The 25,727-nt window shown below is 34.4% G+C and overlaps 1 pseudogene; it reads left to right on the top strand.

Annotated features, from left to right (window-relative positions):
* The first annotated feature begins 24,021 nt into the window (after positions 1-24,021).
* LOC149265932 (putative protein phosphatase 2C 53 pseudogene) lies at positions 24,022-25,248 on the top strand (annotated as a pseudogene).
* The last annotated feature ends 479 nt before the right edge of the window (positions 25,249-25,727 follow it).

A 25,727-nucleotide genomic window follows, 5' to 3' on the forward strand; every position in this document is an offset into this window, starting at 1 on the left:
CTTGATTGATTCTCCCTTATAGTGGATCCGCTCATATGCTACAAGAAAAAAAATCAAAATAACGGAAACCAATTAGATCCAAACTAGACTAGCTTTATATAGTAAAGAAACAAAGTATAATAGAAATAAAGATATAAAACATTTCAAAGGAGCTTAAAACCTATAAATAAATATGGAAATAGAATAATGAGCTCAAAAAACTACTACATCTATAATTTAACCAAACCTAAAATGTCAAAATACTAATAAGATGCATGGAAGTTAGAGAATTAACAACATTTTATTAAGGAAAAATCAACATTGTTACATAGAGGAAACACTCAAGTTTGCTGCCACGTTTAAGCTTTTAACCAACTATATATGTGAAGCCCTTTTATAAGAAAAAATGTCAAACCTCCCAACTCTATTATGAGTTTGAATATTTATACAAAAAAAGGTCAAGCTGGATCAAAACCAATCCCGCAATCTCTAATCTACTTGACTTGAAGTTACATTTAAAATAGTAAATGGAAATTTGACAACAGAAGATTGGGTGATTTTGATCCCCAAAATACATATGAGATATTACATTATGATTTTTATACTCCTGAAATAAGTGATATTTGTTCTCCATATAGTTAAGATGAAAGATGTTACATTTCCCTAAATTTGGGCATGATTTGGAAATCTCATAAAATTGTGCATTTTTTACAAATCAGGGTTAAAGATCCTCATGTATCTTCCATACCATCTTGTATTTTGGATATATATTTTTATGGAGTCTAATTTGCCATACTTTCAACAAAAAATTCTCTTTCAATTCCTTATTCAATTCCATGGCCTCAGAAATCGTGCATGAAATTGACTGTTTAAATACTTTTTCCAATCTGGGTTTCGAGAAATTTTGTACAAATCAGCGTCAAAGGACCATTTGTAACTTTTAAACTGTATGATTTTTTTGGAAACAACTTGAGATATAATTAAATTTCTATGTTTTTCAAAACTCCGCTTTCCATATTCTTGAGATTCGCCACCACATGCACCGAAATCGAGGAAGAACATGGCAGTTTCAAAACTGTTACCTATTTTTGGCTCTAGCGTAAATCATGTGCTAGGATATCACACATGTTAGTTGGGTATATTCCAAGGCTTGTTCCAACATATTAGGTCCATGTGGCACCTAATTAACCACTCTAGGGAAAATAAAAACATATTTTATACTTTTGACTTTTTTCTCCATTCATGCAGGTGCAGAATTGAGTACCAAGCTGCAGAATTGGCTAAACTAAGTACTGAATTGCTAAATTGTTACTGAGATGGTAGAGAAATATAATTTTTCATATTCGAACATGATTCTTGGCAACATAACAACATTAGTAAACCATCATTGATAAAATCATGTTAAACACACATTTAACCATTAAAAATATAAGAAATCCATCATAATTAACCACAAGGTAAAATAGGTACATTTAGTAGACGTTGGTGGTATAGTTTTTATGGAGAGTTTCATAAATTTGAGAATATGAATTATGAATAGAGACTTTATATAATGAATGATATGATATATTCAGATCCCAACAGTGGGTTGATTTCCTACTTGTGTAAGTAGGTGTTGGGCTTGGAAATGTGATTAAGTAATTTCATGCATGCTTTAATTTTGGATTTTTTGCACATGCTTGACACATTTCGTAAATATGAAAAGTAATGATCTAATGTTGGTAAAGTGTTTTTAATTAATTCCCTTAAGGTTGTAGATGCCTTGGTTTCTAGCCTTGGCATAAAAACTGAATCTAAACTGTTGTTTGGTCTCAATACAAGAGGTCAAATGAAATTAATGATGTTGGTTTGGGAATAATAGTTGTTTTCCAATTATATTTAAATTCATTAAGGGAATTAAAATCCTTTGAGAGATGATACGCACATGTGCATGCAACAATTTTGGTTTCTAAAATTTATCTTGAGATCAAATATGCTTATTTATGTCATGGATTTTGAGACATATGGATAATATGTAAATTGATATATGTGTTTAGTTGTAGGGCAACGTGCTTGGTGCAATAGGGCAAGGAAATTGGTATACTATTTTTATTTATTAATGCACTAAAAATTGTGTGTGAATGGTAGTGTATTAGGAACTTTAGCACAACAAAAATAGAAGCAACTCGCAAGAGTTCTCAAGCATTTGAGACAACAAATTTCACTACTACAAGAGAGGAAAAGGAGGGGACTTTCCCTCAAGAACCTCTGATAAGAATCGAAGGATCCCTTCTGGGAGAAATTCGAAGGGAAGTGCAAGTTTAAAATGGATACCATGAAATCTTGAAGAAGGATAAGACCAAGTTTTATTTGTGAAATATTGAAAACACTAAAACTAATGGGGTTGAGTGGGTATATCTGTTTATAAGCTGATATTTCATGTTCCTCTATTGGATTTATGTTTGATACGTCATTTTTTGACTGTTTATTGGTTCATGGCCATGCCATTTTGTTTATGATGTTGAAATAGTGTTTGGTTTGTTATGTTTCCTTCATTTTTTTCTTCTCATTCTTTCCTTCTATGTTTTTGGAGTCTTAGGAATTTGTTGGGAAGATAGGAAAAATAAGGGAGCTCGGGAAGAGCTGAGTGAAACCCAACAATAAATGGAAATACCCATACAAAGCCTAGTGCATGAGTAAAGGCATCTAGAGGTAGGAAATAAAAATATGACAACTAGTTGGGTTGGTTGAGTCCATAAGGGATAAATGGATAGTGGTAAGACAACCATAAAAAATGGTAACAATAAAAGGAAAAATGAATGAGCTTGAAGTAACAAACACCTTGGACATGTTGGGAACCGTTGTTCTCAATGTTGGGCATGCTTTGCATGAATAAAGTTCTCTTAACCTTGAATTTATGGACACATGTAATTATGTGTTGTATACATGATTATGTTGATGAGTACATATGTATATGAAAATTCCATTGTCTAACAGGGTTGTCAGGGGTCATTAATGTGGAAGAATGATTGTTGTTATTTATTTAATGTAGATGTGAATGGCATAAAAGGGTTTATGGTTTTATGAGGAATCAAGTGGGAAAAGTAGCCCTAGTGGATCAATGATTTTAATATCATGTGAATATGATTCTGATGTTATGCCCTTGTTTATAATATGGATAGTGAATGTTGAAGGATATATCGCAAAAATGGAAGTAGTGTGATCTGTAGCATGTTGGGACAAGTATGGATAATTGAAAAAACACTACATATCCTGGATTTGGATTGTCGATGCACGCGGTGAAACAGGAAAGACAATAGAGGCAGTGTGGCCTGGTTCACATAAATAGAGATGGAGCCGTCTCTGGATTCTATGTTACAATGTGTTGAGTCATGTGTATATGTGCATGCATTATGTATATGTGGAATTGTGTTATATGTTCATGTATTGTGCTATGTGTTCCTATTAAATGTTAGTTATGTGGTGTAACATGTTTTGGGTAGACATGTATGGGACTTGCTGCAATTTGATTTCCGAATCCATGACATGTATAAATGTTTTAATGAATTTTCAAACCACCAACTATGGTTCGTCATCGGGAAGAAAAAGAGTTGTATGGAGGCGGGGTAGCCTTTGAATTCCAAAAAATAATATTTCGATGACAAACGAATACCTATTTTGGTAGTGACTTCTTGATTTGGTAGTGTCCATACTTGTGGGATACTGAATGGGAACCATTGGATTACCTTGATGATTGAGGGTGGAGGTGCACATGTAGATTCCCTTGTTGCGTTAGGAAACTAATCCTGCATATGGAAAAGAAGAGAAGGTGCTAGATGTTTGTTGGGTTTTGAAACTCATCTAATGTGTGTACGTGGTCAAAGAGAAGAGAAGGTACTAGGTTCTCGCTCAGTTTAGAAACTGATCTGGTGTGTGCACATGGTCAAGGGGAAGATAAGGCATTGTGTGTTTGTTAGTCTAACAATGAAATCGGAGAGGAGAAGGAATTGGTTGCTTGTTGGATTTCTAAACTGATCCTGTGTATGTATGAAAATAGAAAAAGAAACTAGATGCATAATGGTTGGAAAACCAGTCAGGTGTGTATAAAGGTAGAAGAAAAGAACAAATTAAGATGAGTATCAATATTCCACTCAGTTTTTATTTTATTTCTATATTAAGAACATAATCTGATTTATGATAATTGGGTTTTGAGCTAACAAGGTGTGATATTCTTATACATGATGATTTGATCGAGGAGCTAATTTGACTTGTTGTGATAGGAACCAAATGAAATTGTAGATGTGACCTCATTGATGAGCTATTGATGATGTATGATTTAAATTATTATAATTTCTTATGGTGAATCTAATGGAAAATTTATGTGCTTTAATGTGGAAAAAATGGAAATTTCCTTGTCTAGGTGGTTGGAGTTGGATGCAAGAGTGTTAGCAGTAATAGTAAAAAGAAATTAGAGCATGCAACAATGTGCTGGTAAAGTACTTCAGGAACAGGGCCATTATGGGAAACTAGTACCCAATAGTGTCCATTGATTTCCGTAATTTTTGAGGTAGGGGCATGACTTGCTTTTGGGAATTTTTGATGCGAGGAAACCTTGCCAAGGAATGGATAATACATAGGATTGGGAAGAAGAGTAGGGGATGCTTGAAATTGGAAGGTGAATGACTGCAAGGAAAGGGATGTTAGAATTACCCGAGGGACTAGAAATCAAAGAAGGGAAGGCCTAGAAATTCATTTGTTTTTGGTAATTAGTACAGTTAGTTTTGAAATTGGAGGCACATTAGTGTGTTCCTGGGAAATAAATAGCCGAGAATTGTTTGTTGAATAAACAAGGAGAATAAGGATTACAATACTGGGCATGGGAGGCAGGGAACACTCCAAGGAAAAGAGCAATCTAAGTTGGACTAGACACATCCAAGTTCCCAAAGACTGCAAAGAGGACCATTTGAAGATGGTTGAATTATAACTTGATGTTTATCATATATTTTGGTTCTTGGTTGAAGAAAATTCATAGAATATTGTAAATATTATGCAAAGTTGTGTGTATAAAGCTCAATAAACAATATTTGCCTGTTTTAAGAATTCTTTTGGTGTTTCATATGGAATAAGAACACCAAGGACGATGTTCCTCCAATGGGGAGGGGTTTGTGACAACCCCAAAGTAGTTACAATTATGCATGCAATGTAAACATTTTAATAATAAAAAATGGGATGAGTAATTGGACACAAATTCCAGAGGGATGGGTTGATTAATTACTAGAAATAATATTAATATGTAGAAAATTCAATGAGGAATATGAAGAGACACACAAGAATTTTCCATGAGGAACATAGAGAGACAAAAGAAAAATAATTAAATTAATTTGAACAATAGAGGGGATTTTTGGCTTGAATATTTTAATCTATAAAAAGAGAGAACACGGGGGACAACAACAGAGGTAAAGAAATTCAAATTGCCAAGAAAGGTTGAACAACAAAAAGGAATGAAGTTTTCATTGGCTAAGGAGATGGAAGAGACCACCAGGTGATGAATTGATTGCCTTTTGAGTCCCCAGTGGCCTGGAGGGTGGAAATGGTGCTTCTTAGGAAATCCAAAAGGGATGAGGAGGAGGAACTGACTCTTGAAAATTCATAGGGGATATATGGAAGATTCTTGATGTCTTTTGATTTTACTTTGGGTTTTGGAATCCCTGCCTTGAGTGGAACCACAATGTTATGTTTTGAAGGGTGCAGGCTGTTAGTCTCTAGAATCCCTATGTGTTTTAACTGTTTCAATTTAGCTGGTTGGTGGAGTTGGTTGAATCTTTGGAGTCCCTTTTTTAGTTGATGGATGTTTGTAATCCCTGAAGCAAAATATCCCTCAACCTATGGAATCCGAATCGGGGGTGAAAACTACAAGTAAGACTTGGATGTAGCTATCTATAGTTAGGTGGAGAGTCATAGTCCTAGACCTAGTTTCCCATTAGTTTTGAGATAAGTATATCTTATGTTATCAAGAAGCCAATAATTTATATACATATATGCCTATTTTCATTGTTGGTTTGAAAATGGTGTTTATTGATGGCATAGCTCATGATTTCTTTATATTATGCCATGACCAATGAGTTGTTGTCACTGTGTAAAAGGTGTTGGAACAACATGTGGCCAAACTAGTTTAGTTCTTGTAGTGACTACCATGCAATCTTCCTTATCTCAGTGATATGGTTTTGATTAAATTAGAGGACCTTGCATAGTTACTATGTAAATTTCAAGCTACATCAAGATGTGAAAATATGGATGTATATAATGCATGGTTTACACTAACATATTGGTTGTATGGATTATTTATTATGAAAATGTTGACTTGTGTTGGCAGAAATGAGTGCTCAACAACGTTAATAAATAATGTGAAAATATTTTAAATATTGTGTTGAATGCATGCCTAGTTTGCTTAATAGTATTCACAGATTTATTGCATGCAATTGGGTACATTCTTCATCAAAGGGAAGGAAGTCTTGAATTCCATACCCTATGGTTGAATTTTGTCATGCATGAACCATGAAGATCATTTTTCTTCTCTGTTATTAATTTCCTACAACTCTGTGTATTTTGGGAGTTAATGCACTTGAAAATGTTGTTAAATTGATATCATGCATACGATTGAATATATATTACATTTAGCCTTAAATTCCTTATTTATCTATTATCCATTAAGTGTAGTAGGTAGTGCTTGAAAAGTTGTAAAAGTTAAAAAAGTTCCAACGTTGTTAAAATGCTAAAAATTGCATAAAAATTGTATTTTTTTGGTATGCAAGTGAGAGGTTGGGAGGTCAACATAGAAGAGCCAACCTCTGACAGACCCACTTTCTTCTTTGCATCCACAGTTCAGGTGGTCAAGGGGTTTAGTGAGTTGGGGTGAATGTAGGGGGCCAGGCTCACGCAACCTCTACATTACAGTGCCAATAGGATTAAGGCCGACCACGACCTAGGGTAGAGGTTAGGGGTTTGACTTCCTATTGATAAGCAATCACACATGAAAGGAGGCCAACCATAACCTTCCTTGGGGTTCATGCTTGCCATGTGGGTAGATATGTGGGTATATAAAGTACCACGTGGGTCTACCACATGGGTGCATCAAGTGTCATGTGGGCGCATCAAGTGAAACTTAGGTGTCATGTTGACATGGAAAGGTGTAAATGGTCAATCTTTGAAGTGCCATAACTTTTGAACTGTAAGTCAGATTGAGGAAAAAATTATATCGTTGGAATCACCTCGACAAGATGAACACAATGATTACATTTATTTGAAATTCTAGAAAAGTTGAAAAAAGAAAAGAAAAAGAAATTAGCTACCATTCCCATAATTGTACCTTGGGAGTTAGGTCAACAAAGTAACCACCACCTTCTAACTCTGGTTGGGTTTGGGGTTAGGAGTGGGTGTGTTTACATTCTTCCATATTGGAAAATAAATATTCCCTAAATATTCTCTTCGATGTAGGGTTTCAAAGCTTAGGATAAGGCTTTGGGGAGTAATGATGCATCCACCCATCAAGGTTTGATGAACATAATAAAGCATGCCATGCTATTTCCTAGAATATACTTTTGAAGGTTTATCAAAATGTGTGGAAAAAATATAAGTTATACTTTTCCATTTGACATCGATGAATGCAATAAAATGTGACAAAAGTATGTTTTTCATAAGTATCAAAATGGTTAGAAAAGAACCTTTTTGCATGCCCTTAATGCACTAGGTTTTCCTATAATGGTGGATGTAACATGCAAGGCTACATTTAAACCTTAATATTTAGAAAGTATAATGATCATGATTATGATTTGATTCCTTTTAGATTCCTATATTTGATCCTCACTCCTTAAATCTACATCCATACAATAAACACTCACTTTGTTTTTTGTTTGGATGATAAGTTCCATAATCATTACACCCTAAAATTAATTTCTAGGTGACACAGGTTCATCTTAAGTACGAATCTAACACGAGAAGAGAGGGATAAAATTTCATCATGTGAAAACTTTTTTAGAGTGCAAATTCATTTTTTTTAATTATAGTTGACATTATTTTTTTATTTTGAACATAATTTTTATTTTTTATTTTTATTTTGAAGGGGCACTGACAGACGGAAAAACTTACACATCCCTCATACTGGGCTATAGAATGAGCCTCCAATCAATTATCAACTATAGGCAGAGAAATTCTTAGTTTGACATAAGTTTTCTATCATATTACTAGTAATATTTCATCAATTTTAGTTTCATTAATAACAAACATGCTTAGGTTCTATTAATTTTGCACTGATACCCTTATTTTTGGTTGAATTATTTTTTTAACAATAAATATTGATTTGTAAATTAGGATATCGATCATTTCAAATAAAATGTCTTCAAGAAGAGGTTTAGTTTGAAAATACACAAAGAAACCAAAGGGAATGGGAAAGGCACCAAAAAAGGCATCCAGCGTAATGTTAACATAAAAGATAGAGACACAACTAGTGAAGAGTGTCAAATAAGTCATCTCACTTCCTCTAAGAAAATTATTTGCACATGCACCACTATATGGGGATACTAAGGCTAGCACCAATCCAAAATTCCTTATAATAGGATGGAATGCTCTCTTCATTGAAATAAATAATGAAGATTATCTTGAATCCACACCACATAGAAACCTTTCTTTCAAAAATATGGATGATTTGGTTTTTCTAAACATCAAATATTTTAGGCAATGTTTGGTTGCAACAAGGGCATTAATGCTCCCTTGTATCAAGGCATTGGAATGGGTCATTAGCCATATCAACTATGAAAGGTATGTTTATTTTTGTAGCATTGGAAGCTCTTCCACATAGACTTGGTGACTTAGCATGTGGAAGTGAAATCTTCTTTAGGTGGTTGTTCAAGAAGAGAAACTAATATGCCATCCTTCTTAATTTTAACTTAGGAAAAGCACATTGATAAATTAAAATTATTAATGTAATATTAGGCTAATGTCTTATCTAAGGATACATACTTAATTGTTTAAGTGACTTAGATCTAATCTCCACCATTCATCTAAGTAATCTACGATTTAAACCTATCCCTCAATCACTTTGGAGATTAGGGATTTGGCCTTGGAGAATTATAAAAGGAGCCTAAGAGAGAGGATAAAGAAAAATATCATATTGTAGTTACTCAAGTGAGAGTGAGAAATTTGAGAGAAATATTTTTTGAATTGCATATTTTTGTGAGTCACAAGGCCGAGGGGAGAAGAAAAATAACAGGAGAATTTTTTTTGCAATAAGAAACCTAACAAAGAACTTGTGCATGGGAATTGCCTAGTATATTGGGCCACATTTGGGATGCACAAAAGGCTAAAGGAGGGTTACACAGGTGATTCGGGGGCTTGAAGTTTTGCTAGAAAATTCTTCAGGATTCTATGTAATTTCTTTGTACTTTCTATGGGCTAGTTTCCTCGGTTAGGGAGCCCGATGATTTCTTTGAGTCAATTGATTATGATGAGAAGTTGGAGGGTAACATTTCGTTGTTGATCTCTCTGATTTTGTGAGTTATTTTTTTGTTTTGTTTCCACTATAAAATTGTTGTTAAAAGTGCCAAGTATTGTTATTTGTAATTTTTAGAGATTAAATTTTATTTACTAGTAAAAGAAAAAAATTTGGGCATAAAATAATTACATGAGGCAGAAAATATGATTGGAACTTAGAAAATTAATATCATACTAGAGAATTGACCAAAACATGTGAAGGAAGATCAGTGGATAGGGGTTTGAAATAACTTTTGTTTATTATATTTCCGTGGAATTTTTATTTTGCACCAAGGGGTTTTTGACTGAAATTGATCTCGTGAGATGAAATTACCAATTATGCGATTTGAATATAGGTTGGAAGGGGGTGAAAAATTTAGTCCATGGAAGGATAGTATCACCATTTTTTTTTATGGAAAATTACGTATGGGAATTTGCTAAAAAAGAGATCCAAGTTCCTTCAAGTCCTACACAAGCAATTGAACAAAATCTTAAATATTTGAAGGCTATAAGGACCATATTTGATATTATGAAGGATTACGTGATCCCTCACATCATAAGGCATAAAAAAAAATCATCAAATGTGGACAATATTAGCAAATATGTACCAAAGAAAAAACCAAAATAGAAATATGGTGTTATGAGAAAAGCTAGGGAATATTAAAGTTAATAGATTTGAAACTATAGCCTCATAATTCACAATAATTTATTAGGTTCAAGATGAAATTGCAAGTATTTGGGAAGTTGTGGATGAGGATTAACTTGTTAAGATATCCCTACGTGGTTGTACCAAGTAATGAGCTACCTTTTGCAATAGGTGTCCTTGCTAGAGACAAGCTTCCTAATTAGACTAGGTTGTGAGATGACTTCACCCAAAAGTATATTCATGCGTGTTTGATATCTAATGGACATCATAGAGGTGGAGATGAGAAAGTTTCTCTTCTTGGGAAAGCAAAAAAGGTAAAGGGTAAATTGAAACAAAACTGGAGTGAAGGAGGACCTTCACAGATTGAGAAAAAGAGGGACATGAAAAAATTGAAGTGCTTTGCATGTCACAAATATGGTCATTATACTGGATAGTGCCCCAACAAAAATAAAGGAAAAGGGAAGGAATAAAAAACTATATATGTTAAAATGGATGAGGTAAGTGAGAAATTCGATAAGGAGTTTGCATTGGTGTCATGTCTTTAAGGAACCATAACACATGGTGTATGGTACAATTATGCATAACGATAAGTTATTGAGCTATCGACTATTGGGTGCTAGGATACATGGTATATGGGGAATGAGGAATACGATCCATATATTTTCATACATAATCCTAACACTAATTGATCCCAACAATACTTATTAACTATCAGCGAACATTTTGTTATCGAATGAGATGTTATGGGCATGATATGATGCTATTGATTATTGACATGTTAGGAAATTAGCTATTTAGGTTTCTCCTCAATACTAGTAGAATCTGATAAGGTTTTGATGGGAGGTTATGATATTAGCTATTGAGGTTTCCTCCCAATAATGGTAGAAATTGATAAGGTTTCGATGTGGTAGGTCTATCTGTTAGAAAGATAGGTCTTAGGTGATGTGGCATGTTGTCATATATGATGATGTAGCAAGGATGTCATAACATGGAATAATGTTGATTAGATTGTGCAACAATGATGATGTGACAATTGATGTTGAAATCGATGTGGCATAGATAGGGATGTGTACCTGTAAGGTATCTACCACATAAAAATGGTATGAATGCTATTGTGGCACTTGGGGGGAATATTCTCAATGGACATAACCTTATGTTCGAACCTTGGATTGAGATGAAAATTGTATTTTTGGGAAGCTCTCATCGAACAAAAGATGATGGTGGCCTTGTGGTGAAGTAAAATTATAAGTGCGGACACAAACGAATTCCTCTAGCCCGCTGATGGGTCTATCCACAAAAGATACATTCTATGCAAGATTTCCTTAGGTTAGAATCAATCAATGGGGCCTACCCCTTGGTCGGCTTATCTTGCTTGATGATTTCCTCGCTTGCTCCCTCCAGCTATCTCTCACTTCCTTCTTCAAGCTCCTAAAACAAGTAAACAACAACAGAAAACAAACATAATAATAGAACAATTGTAATTCAACCTACTTAACAAGTCAAGAAACATTAAGCCATGAATATGTAATGTTACAAAACATGTAGGAAATTAATCGATAGTTACATATATTAATATCAAAGGGAGATTACAACCATTCGTCTTGACATTGCGGTCTTCCTCTGACAAGACCAGGTTCACACACACTTCTGCTAGCATTCCATGATGACCTCAATCAACAATAGTTTTAAGGCTCTTCCCTTTAGGCTTTACTCCAAACCAAAACACACTTCTCCCTCACACAACTAGATAGCTACAACTAGTAATAGCTTGTTGTCTACTCCAAACCAAAATAGCATCAACACTCAACCAAAAACTAGTTTGTGCTTGGGAAGAAGGGAGGTTTATATAGGAAATATGGATGGGAGATGGATCCTCATCTCATGAGAGAAGGACTTATCCCTTGAGTTAGTTTCATCATTATAGGGGAAAGGAGCCCAAACTGTCATCCTCGACCCCATCTGGCCAAACAATTTACCAGACTTCCATTATGAAGCTTCTATTGCTGGAAGCTTCAGCTCTAATTTAAAAAACTTTCCATAATAGGACCGATGCGACTAGAACACAGCTCAGGCACTTCGATTGGTGTGAGGAGTAGTGCTAATCTTTGCACATCGGTGCAAGGGATACAAAGGCCATTAGCGCTAGTCTTGTAAACTGAGCAAAACAGAAGTTTTAGGGGAAATGGTGCAAAAGGGATTTGATCTGCTCATGGAGAGGGACACAATGGGAGTTTCTTCATCAAGGCAAAGCATGCGAGGTTCACTATAGAGGTCCTCCAGGATCAAGGAATGGGGAGTACAGGGACAGTGACAAAATGTTGTGTAATAGGTCGAATAAATGAGTTTTTAAGTGGTTAAAATAAGAGGAATTTCAACAATCTCACTTCCATAAAGTAATAGTAGAGGTCAGATCTCAATACCCCGCATCCTTAATTGGGCATTAGGGTTATAAATATGTTACCAAATCCTGATTCCATAGTTGAGAAGGTAAGGTATTTAACATGATTGACAAATAATTTTGGATATTATTCTTGTCCATATCTACAGATCTACTCTTCCATGTAGAATTTGATTCCACACCAAATGAATTTTAGACCATATTGAAGAGTTTGTTCATGAAACAAGACATACTAAAAGGACGCCAATTGGAGAATGATCTCGACTTGTTGAGACCAAACAATTTTGTCATTGTGAAAGGTTTTTTAAACTTGTGTTTCTAAAACTCAAGGCATGCTAATAGAAAAGAATGAGGAGCATCTAATCCTCTCTATTCTCTTCAATATAGGTCTCCATTTCATGCTTTCGTAATTCAATACTAGTAGTTAGAGAAATACGAAAATTTCCTCCTATGGATGCATTCACTGAATCACTCATACAAAAGAAATATAAGATCATAAAAATGGGTGTTATCAAGAGTTTCAAATTCCATGCACTTTCAGTACCAGAAATTAGCATGAAAAACATTAAAAGAAGTAGAAATCAAAATAAAATAGTAACTTGATAAAAAATAAGGAACAAAACTCAAATCTATTAAGGATTCTTCTCACTCTAAAGCTAGTAAATCAAAGAAAGAGAGGTCCAAACGTGTCTATTGCAATAAATTATATCATATATAAAGATCATCCATGAAGAATATTGTCGATCAAATGGCACAATCTCTTCAAAAAAATAATCTTGAAGATTACATATTAGAAAATTCCAAGAAAAGGGTTGGAGATTAGCCACCCAAAAATCAAGGTAGAAAAAAACATTTTGTTTCTATTTCTTCTTAACCTGATGCATGAATTTTAGATTGTGGAACCTCATATCATATGGCTACATCACAAAATACTTTCTCATCTTTGGAACCTTGCACCTATGCTCCATTTAATGGGAGATGTCACTCTTGTGAAAGTACCTAGAGAAGGAAGATCAAATCTATAGAATGGTTATTTCTTTTTAAATGTCTTACATGTTCCAAAACTATCCATAAATCTATTCCTGATATTATCATATCATGCATCAATGCATAAAAGGGGAGGTAGAATTCACCCTAACTTCAATTGTAATCTTCGATATGCTAGATTTCTCCAAAATTGTTGTCAAGGAATTAGATCACCATTCTAGGTATATTCCTCAAAATTTCTTCCTAAGTATGATTATGTTGTGCTTTAACACATGCATATGAATAATGTAGATTATGTCACACAAGGTTTGGAAAATTTAATTTTTAGTTATTTGCAACAAATAAGCATGCAAGAAAGGGTAAATGGTCTAGCCAACATAAAATTTAGAGATGGAGTTTGTCAAGGCTACTTACTTGGAAAAAATCCTTAATATCTTGCAGAAAAATTCAAGAAAGGGAAAAACATGGAGAGCATCATCAATCCTAAATATTTTTCACATTCTTATAACAAGTTTCCACACCCATCAATGAGAAAATCCAAATGTGTTCTTAATTTCATTAATGATTCGTTGAGATACATATGGGTCCATTTTGTCAAATTCAAATTTGAAGCATTTGAGTATCTTAAATATTTTAAGGAACTTGCATAAAATCAAATAAGGGTCAAAATCGTTCATACATACAATGGGGGAACATGTGAATAAGGATGTGGAACTTCTAAATTTTTTGAAGCTAGTTGATATGAAAATGGAATGTACTTGAAAAAGGTGCAAGGGATCCATTTTCATTTATGTAAATGAGTGCACAATTACTCCAAGTTTAAATATGCAAATATGTGAACTTCTTATTTCTCATACAAAGATAGATTGTAGGGGCATTTACTGGATATGTCACCTCTAAATAGAGGATGAGATCTAGAAGCTGCCTGACCCTCTACAAACTTTGACTAAAGAAATAAGAGAAGTAAACACTCAGATTCAATTAAAAAAAGGACCTTGCTTGAACTTGACGTTACGCTAAATTTTAGCTTGAAAGAGGTGTATGTCTTTTCTTCTGTTTATGTGTTTTAACTTGATTTGTTTCAGCCGATATTAAACATATATATCAGACATATAAGGCAGCAAATAAACATCACACATAACAACAAATTTAATAAGGAGTTCACCCCAATATCGTGGGCTACGTCTCCTGTGAGATCCAGTCAACTAGACTTAGCTCTTTGGGATTATGCCTTGAATTATTTTACAAGTTCCACACTCAACTCCAAAAGGTTACTAACTGAACCTATGGGTTTATAAAAACCATATACATCCCTGTCATGGGTGTCCTCTTTGTGAAGGCAGATCTAGGCTCCCTTGGACTTGATTCCTTCAGTAGGTGCACTAAGATTCCCTAAGCTTCTTAATGGCACAAACTCCTTCAAAATGCTTAAAATGTATTTGAAACCTCTTCTAATGTCTCCAGCACATATCTGAAATAAACAAATTACTGTTCATTTGCTCAAAATGAGGACTGCATCCCCGATTTAGGCCTTCTCCCATGGATAGCTCTGGGCTGCCTGAAACTTCCCTTTAGCATCTTGGCCTATAGAAGCTTCCAAATGGTTCTGAAAACACCTTCATTGGATTCATAATGTTCCTTACAGTAGAAATAGGCTTTTGTTTCACCTCAAATAGATGAACCTAGCCCAGCACAGCTCAATCACTGAAATGGCCCTAGTGGCTCCTGGAACTTACACGAAGAAAAAACACCTGAAAATGACCTCTTTTGGCTGTGAAACTTGTTCCAATGGCTTCAAAAGGTCGAAGAGACCCAAATCTAAAAACAAATCGTCCAAAAAGGACTTTCTTAGCCAAAGTTATGGCTCATTCATTGAGCTACCTATTTTCCCTTCAAAAACTCTAGTTTACTTTAGTTGAGGGCGAGATAAGCCCGCCAAATATGGTGGGTCTGCCAAAAATGGTGCCTCTGACAAAAGTCTACCAAAATAAACCGTAACCGTTAGTTGACTGACAGTTCAATTTAAGGCGCATGTGACTGATTCGGCGGAACTGGTGGTTACTCTCGGTTTTAGCGCCGAACCGTTAGTTGAACTGTTGGTTTAACTGTGGTTTCCGCCTTAACATATGATCACACATTATTGTTGCGTTAACCATAAAATTTGTTGTTCTGGGCGTGAAGTCTTGTGGTAAGGGGGCTGGCCCCCATGTGGGCCCGCTTAAAAGCTTTAAAAACTTTAAATATATATATTGGTGCGTAAACATGAGAAGTCTGGTTAAGACATAGTGCTTGTGTAGTGGAGGTCCCGTGTTCAATCCGCACCAATGCCAAAATTTTTGAAAATTCGTCCAAATTGCTGACATCACTCTAGGCCACGTGGTGGCCTCTTGGCCTGCCATGTGGCAGCATTCCATTGGCTACCAAAATGGAATATTTTGGGAATATTCCAAGGAATATTATGAGGTCTATTTTTTTTTTAATTCAAAAATTAAGGGTTATTGGGCGATTTTCATTTTCACATAACCTCTGTATATGGAGTCTGTTTTTCAAACCATTCACGGTTCCGGAATCAGGAGGATGAGTTCTATCCGGTCTTTCAGATTCGAACTAGTTCTTAGCACTTTTATTTTTGATCATTTTACAACACTTGGGACATGAGCCCCTGATCACTAGCATATAATTTCAATGCACAATTCCCTATACTTCACAAAAAAATGGAGTAGCTGAGAGAAAGAACTTGAATTTGAAAGAAATGGGTCAACTACATGTTGCATGCAAGATATATTCCTCGAAAATTATGGCAATAAATTATGAAACATACATTCAAAATAGAGTTCCTCATAAATCCTTGAAGGGATTGAAATCGTTTGAAGCTTGGAGCGGTAAGAAACAAGAAGTCATACACTCATATTTTTAGATTTTGTGCATAGGTCCACATCACTTATTGATCTATCGTGATGAGCCACGGTGGATGGCTCAAAACGTCGATTCAAACAATTACGGATGTGATGATTCCAGAAGAAAAATATACACAAAGTACAAATCACAGAAGCCTCACAACAATAATATGAAAGATTTCGAACCTAAAAGTAGATATTTTTTTTTTTGTTTATGTAGGTAATGTAAAGTGGTATAGTTTACTAGATCCTTCCATAGATAAATTATTCATTAAGAGAAACGTAAAATTTGAAGAAGGCCCCTTGCACGCACTCTAGGAGAAACCTACTATAGCTTATTTACCTATTCTAGATGCCAAAATTAGAGGTGATTCTTTGTGCTATTTAGATCATATTGCATATCAAATTTAAGATTCTTATTTATATATTCATGAGAATGTTATTTCTTACCTAGATTACAAATCACAGTGGGTACAATACACTTTACTGGAAACTAGTGATCTACTGGGTGATACTATCAATCCATTGAGAACTAGATCTCAATTTACAATGTTTCACAAGCCCTTATTACTATAGATATAATATTACACTTCCATTTTTATGTGGTTATCACATATAATCACCAATCTTATGTAGAGGTTGAAGGAAAACCTTATTGGGAAGTTGATATGAATGAGGAGTACAATTCCCTCATTGATAACTACACTTGGGATTTACTTGAGAAGCAAGTGGATTTCCATCCCTCAATTGGAAAAAATTTTGATGCAAGTGGATATATGGGACAAAGAAAGTAGTGGATTAGGGACAATTTGAAGGATGGAAATTAATTTTAAGTATAGAAATCACGGTGAATCTTACTAGTCCCTAATATGCAAATTATAAGATATTTGGTGATATTTTTGTAAAAATATTCAAATTTGTAATGATTTTATATCATTTCTATAATTTTTTAGCATTTTTTAAGATAACACAATTTATCCTATAAAATTTGGTGAACCATTTTTATAAAAATTAGAAATTGGTGAATCATTTTTAGGCAAATCATGGAAAATTATCCCATTTTCAAAATTTATCCCCTAAAGTTTTCCTTGCAATGGATGAAATTGTAAGAAAATACAATGGTTGAGATTAGGCTAAGAGTTTTTCACAAGTTCATGGGATCAAATACAATGATATCTTTGTACTAATAGCCAAGATGGACTCCATTCAACTTGATTCGCTATTGTAGTAAATTTGAAAGTGGGAGATATAACATATGGATGCCATAAATGCATTTCTTCATAGAGATATTGAGGATGAGATATATATGGAGTAGTCATAGGGGTATGTTAAGGATCCATCACTTGTTTGCAGATTGAAAAAATCCTCGTATGGCCTTAAACATGCACCCTGTGCTTGGTATTCCAAATGAACTCGTACCTCTCAAGGTTTCATTCATTGCAAATTTGATCCAAATGTGTATATGTTGATTCCCTCTTTTTGATGGAAATATATGAATATGATTTAATAATCATGTGGAATTTAGTATCAACCATTGTTATAGTAAAGTTAATCTTGCATGACACGATTTCCATGATAGATATGGGAATGCTATAATACTTTCTTGGTCTCGAAACCAACTAGTTTGATTTAGGAATCAAGATGACATATTCCAAGTATTTGAAAAATCTACTTGTTAAGTTTTAGGTGACGAAATGGAAGACAATTGCATCAACTTTCCTATCTGGGGTCAAGCTATATTATGTTATTGTTACAACTTTGATAGACTATACCAAGTATCAATAGTTGGTTGGGAGTCTTTTATACCTTACCCACTCTTGAATATATATCTCATACGTTTTTGGAGTTGTTTCCAGATACATGGAGTTGCATGAAATACATTGGAAGGATGATAAATGAATACTTTAGTATGTCAAAGATGTCGCTAGCTTTGGAATACATTATGCAATCGATGTCTCTTGGGTCTTGTTGGCTATGTAGATTTAGATTGGGTTGGCAAAGACATATATCATAAATCCACCTCAAGTTACGTCCTCGACCTAGGATCCAACCCTATATGTTTTCTAGTAAAAAACAATTTTCCATTGCTTTTTTATTACATAGGATGAATCTAGAGGTGTATTTAATGCTACAACTTAGGCCATCTAGTTGCAACACTTCCTCACATAGTTAAGTTAGAGTTTTACTGAATGATTGTTATCTAGGGTAATAACTAGAGTATATTGAATGTGTATAGAGATGCAATATATAAACAAAGAACCAAAACATATAAAGGTACACATGAACTTAATATAAGGACAAATACATGATGAGGTCATCAATCTACAATGTTGTCCTTCTTCAAAACATGTTGTAGACGTATTAACAAATACTTTCACCAAGAAAGAGTTTGCATCATTGTGATATCTCATGGGGGTGAAGGACACAACTCCATAGTAGCTAGCATAGTTAGCATTACCTTTTGATGGAGATTTCCCCATGTGGTTTTCCCTTTTTACCTCATCTATTATCTAATTTTCCTAGTTGATTTATACATCGATACTTAATATGCCTATATATTGCTAAGACCCATTTACTATGCATATCTTAGTTGTTCTTCATGAGGGTTATGCATACTTAGTGCATATTTCCTAAGTTCTATTGTTAATAGTTCGCTTGGTCTTAGATACTCTTCCTTGGGTCAGAATATTCTCCTCCTAGACAAGTGCACACTTCTCCTTGAGTTATCTATCAATTGTATTTTTGTCACTCAAGTGAAGTTTAGTTCTACATGCACAACTAGCTCATTAGTTGACTCATGCATGCCAGCTTTAGAATAAGCACCAAGGCATAATTCATGTGCATAAAGCTAGGAGGGTGAAATTGTTATGCATGATTGAGTTGTTCATTTGTGCATGGATAGTTAATTAAGGCTTGTTGTGCAAGCATACATATTAGTCACTTCACTTGTGCATAGCTAGTTAACTAGGGAGCATTCCATTGCATAGCTGATTAGCAAAGATTATGGGATTTTTTACTAGTACTTACCTATATGAATGTATTGGAATCCCAACCTACTATGCATTAGCTCTCTCATGGATAGTATTTCATATGTTTTTTATTCATTCTTGGAGTTAATAGAATTTCACTCATTCTCTCTTCATTTTATTTGCTATCAATCTTGAAATTGTTGTTGTTTCTTCTTTGCAACTATTCTTGTGTGTATATTATCGAACAATTTTAGAGTGTTTACAATGTTCACACCACTACATGAATTTACTAGTGATGGTCTCCATACATAGAAATGCATAATAATTTATTTATTTATGGGGTTAGGTAGGTTAGGACCCAAAAAATGTTAGAAATATGTTCTTTCATCCAAATTTCATACATGAATTGTTTTGGAAAATGTACTAAATACTAGAAGAATAGAGAATTTTTTAAACATGTTGAGGAAAAAGTAGGTTAGATAGATTTATCATTAATGCTTCTAAATAATTGTTTCAACATCATGTGAGGTTTGAATAAAGTTTTTGATATTGTTTTAAGCTAAGATCATGGTTTTTTATTGATGATAGTGTGTTTATAAGGGAGTGAAATTTGGGCTAGGGTGGGATAAGCAAAGAGAATCTTCTTAGTTTTTAGGTGGAAGAAAAAGTCACAAACGCTTATTGATTTGAAAAATAAAAGTTATTACTTTCGTAAGGTAGGATATTTCTTTAGTATTTTATAATATATTATTTTTAAAAATAACATATATTCATTACATTAGAAAAACCTAGTTTGAAGGCCAAAACATTTTACAAAATATTCCAAACATTCTATTGCATCTAACCCCATACTCCACTTTAGTTTTTCAAAATTCACACAAGAATTACACAAAACATATTGAAATCAGTTCCTCCCATATACTCTCCAAAAACAACCTATAAATACTACAAATATACATAAGATAATCAAAAACTAAAAGAATATATAACTAATTTTTTTTTAGATTGTGGAGGACTTGGGCATCCTCTACTTCCATGTCGAGTTGAATTGAAATTAGCCCTTTTTCATCAATTCCTTCTCCTTCTTGCTCATCCAATCGGTCCTCATGATCAATCTTCTCTTGATGGTATGCATTCACTTGCATGTGTTCATCAACACCGAGCCTTTCTTCATTCTAAATCACATTTCCCACTCGAAATTTGAGCATATCATTCGCAAGTTTTAGTTGTTCCATCTTAAGCTCCAACAAACCTAGACGTGGTGATAGCTTTAGAATGGGACCTGGATTCTGGCAAACACATCTCAATATGTCAGGGGATCAGGGAGATTACAAACTCTGGAGATTCGACCACCTTTTCAAGAAGGAGCCCGAACTCCTCCTTTGTAACTCTTATATTATGCTCCATGAATTGGATAGAACTAAGAACTGAAAAAAGTGCATCCCTTTAAACAACTCCATAGCCTCCATACGCTCCCCAAAATTTCTTATATATGTTTGCTCCTTCTCTCTTCACTACATTCCTGTTCCAAGCATCATTAATGCCAGACCTGACTAACATCACTGAGTGTGCATACTTAATTATGGAAAGATTACAATCATAGTGAATTTCAATGTGAATGTCTCTAATGAACTGAGAACCATACACATCGAATGAAACTTCCCGCATTCAACTCGCTCTAGGAATTAAATCAAGCGATTTCCATTTGTCATGAGTTAATCTCACTATGATGAATACTACCCAAGTGTCCACTGTAACACAGTTCTCCATGATGACAACACACCTCCATAAACAAATATTTAATGAGAGTCTGATATAGTGCACTGCCAAAATGAAGGAAGGGAATCAAATCAATAACCAATGCTTACCTCTCCCCATTAACAATTTAATGCTCATATGATAACTAATATTAAGGGATATCTTTGATAATAGAATCAATGTTATCTATTTTTAAAATTCCTTGTTCCAACTGCACACCCTGATTACCCAAGGCACCAACTTCCTTGTTGAGGTTTCTCTTAATGTGAAAGAATTCAATCCAGTGATATTTGTCCATAGATAGCTTGGTTTGATGTAGGATAGAGGGAAGGAGCTACTCATTATTTCTCGAGAGTTTAATAGCCTATTGGATCACTATCGTAGAGTTTCCACAAACTAATAATTCACGAACACTTTTGGAAAAAGCCAATTCCAAACCCTGCCATAACACAATAAATTCTACTTGGTTATTTCTTAAGATTCATAGCCCCAAGCAAACTCAATCACTCTATCTTTGTTTGGCGAATGAAAACCCCTCCCACTCTAGCCTCCCAACATTTGATAATATTTTTTTGATAAACATAAACTAATTTATAATTTATTTCATATTCTATTTTAATATTTATTTGATAAACATAAAATAATTTATAATTTATTTTTTTTCTTATCAAATAAATTTTTTATTTATTTTTTAGCTTTAACCTTATTAATATTGTCCTAGTTTTACTATTTTTTTTGGGTTAAAATTAGATAAGAATTATTTTCCTTTTTTGGAATTATATATATTAGTTGTTAACATTGTAATCTTATGTTAGCATTTAAATAATTTTGTAGCACTAATGATATTTGAGGGTATGAAATCTTTTTAAATATTACAAATAATAATTTTGCTATTTTAAAATAATTTTGGTGAAATTTTTTTAAGTTAAATTTATCATGGTTGAATTCCAAATAAAAAGGATGAAAAGTTAAAATATTTTTCACAATATTGATTTTAATTAATTTGGTTCATTTCTCATTTAAATAATATTTTATGTCTTTAGACCCCTAAATATATAAAAACGTTTACTCAATCCCTTGTTCTTGTGGGATTTCTTATATTGGGGAAACCAAACAATCCAAGAACATGCAACAAACATTAAGTACAATTGTTCTTGTTCCTCAGCTTTAGCTGAACATGCAGAGAAATCTAAGTACCATGTAGGGTTGATCACTTCCATTATAGAAAGCTAAGAGAGGCCATTAATATTGAGAAACATGCAATCAATCTCAATAGGGAAGATGGTTGGAAATTAAGTAGGAAGTAGGAGTTGGATTCCTATACATTCAATTCTATTTTTTTGTCTCTAATCCTTTTTTATTTTCTTAATTAATTATTCTCTAATATCTTAATATTAAACTTGTTTTTATAATATATATATATATATATCTTTTAAATGACTAATTCCTAACAACTACTCCTTAATTCTTAATAGCTAATTTTTATTTTATAGTTAAATATTAATTTAATTAATTTAGCCCCAACTGGTAGTGCCTCGCAGTTCGGGAGGTCACAGGCTCAATTCTCCCCGAAAACCCTTGGGGTCAGGTCTGTGATGGGCGAAGGGAAAGATCCTAGAAATCAACTCTAGTCTTTACATGGATGTAGCTGGCATCCACTAACCATAGATATCCATGAACCGCACGAAGAAAAAAAATTAATTAATTTAATATCAAGATAATAATATTTTTTATTATTTCAATTTTTCTAATAACTAATTTTTATTTCAATTATTCTAACAACTAATTTTTAACATCTAATTCATAATTCCTAACTATTAATTCATAATCACTATTTCCCAATAACTCACCTAATACATCTCTCCTATTTATTTTGCATAGATTGATTTTTTTTATTTTTATCTTAATTAATCCAAAAAAAACCTCATTATCAATAATTTTCTTCAAAATTTATATTACAATTAATAATCATCATCTTACCATTTTACTTAAAAATATCATTTCATTTTTCTTCCTCACATTTAAAAAGAACACAATCTATTAAGTAATAACTCAATATTATAAACACATATCATCCTTCCTTATCTTTCTATAAATAAATAATTTTAAATAAAGCTCTTAATTCAATATCAAAGTACATCTAATGCTCACCCTCCATAAACAACGATGATGACAGGGATATAAATTTCTTCCCTATCCTTTCTCCTTAAATGACTTTTTTATTTTAAAACTACCTTCATATCCTTTCTTCTTAAGTGGATTTTAACACTACCTTATCAATATAATATTTGGTTGGCTCTTCTTCTCGCACGGGTCACTCTCCTTTCTCTGCTTTAACCTACATGAGGCGAGTGCTATTTCATGGACTATAGCATCATTAATGCTATAGTCCACGTAACCCGGAGAGCCCATCGCATGCATGGATGCATGGATGCACTTCGATTCACTCACCTGCGGCAACTCGAACTTCAAAACTTCATTTAATGTGTCCACGTACCTTCATTCAATCCCCGAGTCCCCGTCCAACATTTCAAATTAGACAGTGCCGCCCAAAATTTTGAATTCAAATTTGGTAGTCCCGCCAGAATTCTTTTATGAAATGATTAGAAATGTGTAATCACCGTTTTGATTCCAGGAGACCTACGAAACGAATGAGGAGACCATCCGTTTCTCAGCAGTTTCCAATCGGTTTCAGATTCAACACATTAACGGTAGATCGTCTAGGACGGAACCAGCTCTAGTTTCTCGGAGCGAGAACATTCAATTGAATTGTAACAACAGAGAGGGCATTACTGCTGCCTTTATCAGCCAGTTTTCGAAGGCAACAAGCTCAACCATTATCAACAACATCAACAATAGCAGCATCATCCGCAGATTGTGAAAATGGCGAGCCTTGCAGCAGGGAATTCTTCCTTGTTCTTGGGTTCATGCAGGTCCCTTTCTATACGCGATTATGATATTGAAATATGGGCAAGCTCTCCTTCGAATCCTGGTTTCCAAACGCCCAGGACCAGCGGCATCAAAACCAGTTTTGTGGGATCTGGACTGAGCCATGTGTTAACCAATACCAGTTTTGTGGGATCTGGACTGAGCCCTGTAAATAGGAAGGAGAATCTGCTTTGGACAGAGAGCGGGAACAGTTCGGACAATGTCAGGGTGGAGAATGGTTCGAGCAAACGCTATTCCTCAAAGCTAAAGAGAAAACGTCCGCAGAGAATGGATATTCGGCTCCAGTTGCCGGACCTAAATTCGCTGTTCTCAGCGGTGGAGCAGGCGAAGGAGGTTAATGTGGAGGGTTTTCATTATGCAGTTTCAAGCAAAAAAGGTCGGCGAGAATTCATGGAGGACACCCACAAAGCCATTGCCAATGTTCTTGGCGATTCCGAGCAGGCCTTCTTTGGGGTTTTTGATGGTCATAGCGGTCGCAAAGCTTCAGATTTCGCTGCCGAAAATATTGGGCAGAATATTGTCAATGCTATGGTGGACATGGGAGACGAAACAGAGAACATTCTTGAGCAGGCCGTTAAAGCTGGCTACTTAACAACAGATGCAGAGTTTTTGAAGCAAAATGTTTATGGCGGTACTGCTTGTGTAACTGCTCTGATTATAGATGGTAACTTAGTGGTTTCCAATGCTGGGGATTGTCGAGCAGTTATGAGCAGAAACGGTGCTTCTGAAGCCCTTACATGTGATCATCGAGCTGGAAGGGAGGACGAGCGACAACGGATAGAGAATTTGGGTGGAATTGTGGACCTCCGCCACGGAGTTTGGCGAGTTCAGGGGTCTCTAGCTGTAACTAGGGCAATAGGTGACTCACACATGAAAGAATGGATAACGGCTGAACCAGAGACTAGAAAGATTGAAATAACATCTGATTGCGAATTTTTAATTTTGGCATCAGATGGGTTGTGGGATGTAGTCAGTAATCAAGAAGCGGTAGATATTGCCAGGCCTTTTTGCGTGGAGAACCAGCCTAATTCGACACCATTAGGAGGCGGTCCTATAGCTGCTTGCAAAAGGCTTGTAGAAGTAGCAGTAACAAGAAAATCACAAGATGATATTAGTGTTATGATAGTACAACTCAGACATTTTTGCAAGAAATATAAATAGGGTTTTTCATGTCCAATGATTATTTTTCACAGTTCTTCTCTCATTCAATTTCAATTATCATACTTGATTTGCCAATGCATTTGACATATATATACGTTCAACCTCGTAATGGTTATATGACTAAGCTATATGCTGTCAATGTTCACAAGATTATAAACTCTGCCACAGATTACAGATCTTGATGGTTTAAAGAAAGAAGCAACAAAACTATTGGTTAATTTGTAAAATGCAGAAACAGATAGAAATCTGATTCACAATTTAACAGCGTTAACAGGGCTAATTTGAACACATTCCGCAGAAAGGAATGTCAAGAGAACCACCATTCACAGTTTAATGGAGGAATCAGTGAAAATATTTGTGTTGGTGAATGGACGAAATTTATGACTGACAGAATTGTAATAATTATAAAACTCGTTCACAATTCCACAGATTCGCTAATTACAGATATCCATTCGAAGAAAATGTTTAAAAACTATTAT

Source organism: Pinus tabuliformis, chromosome 6 (assembly GCF_031772625.1).
Source record: "Pinus tabuliformis cultivar Carrire ecotype Pingquan chromosome 6, CPIR1, whole genome shotgun sequence".
NCBI lineage: Eukaryota > Viridiplantae > Streptophyta > Pinopsida > Pinales > Pinaceae > Pinus > Pinus tabuliformis.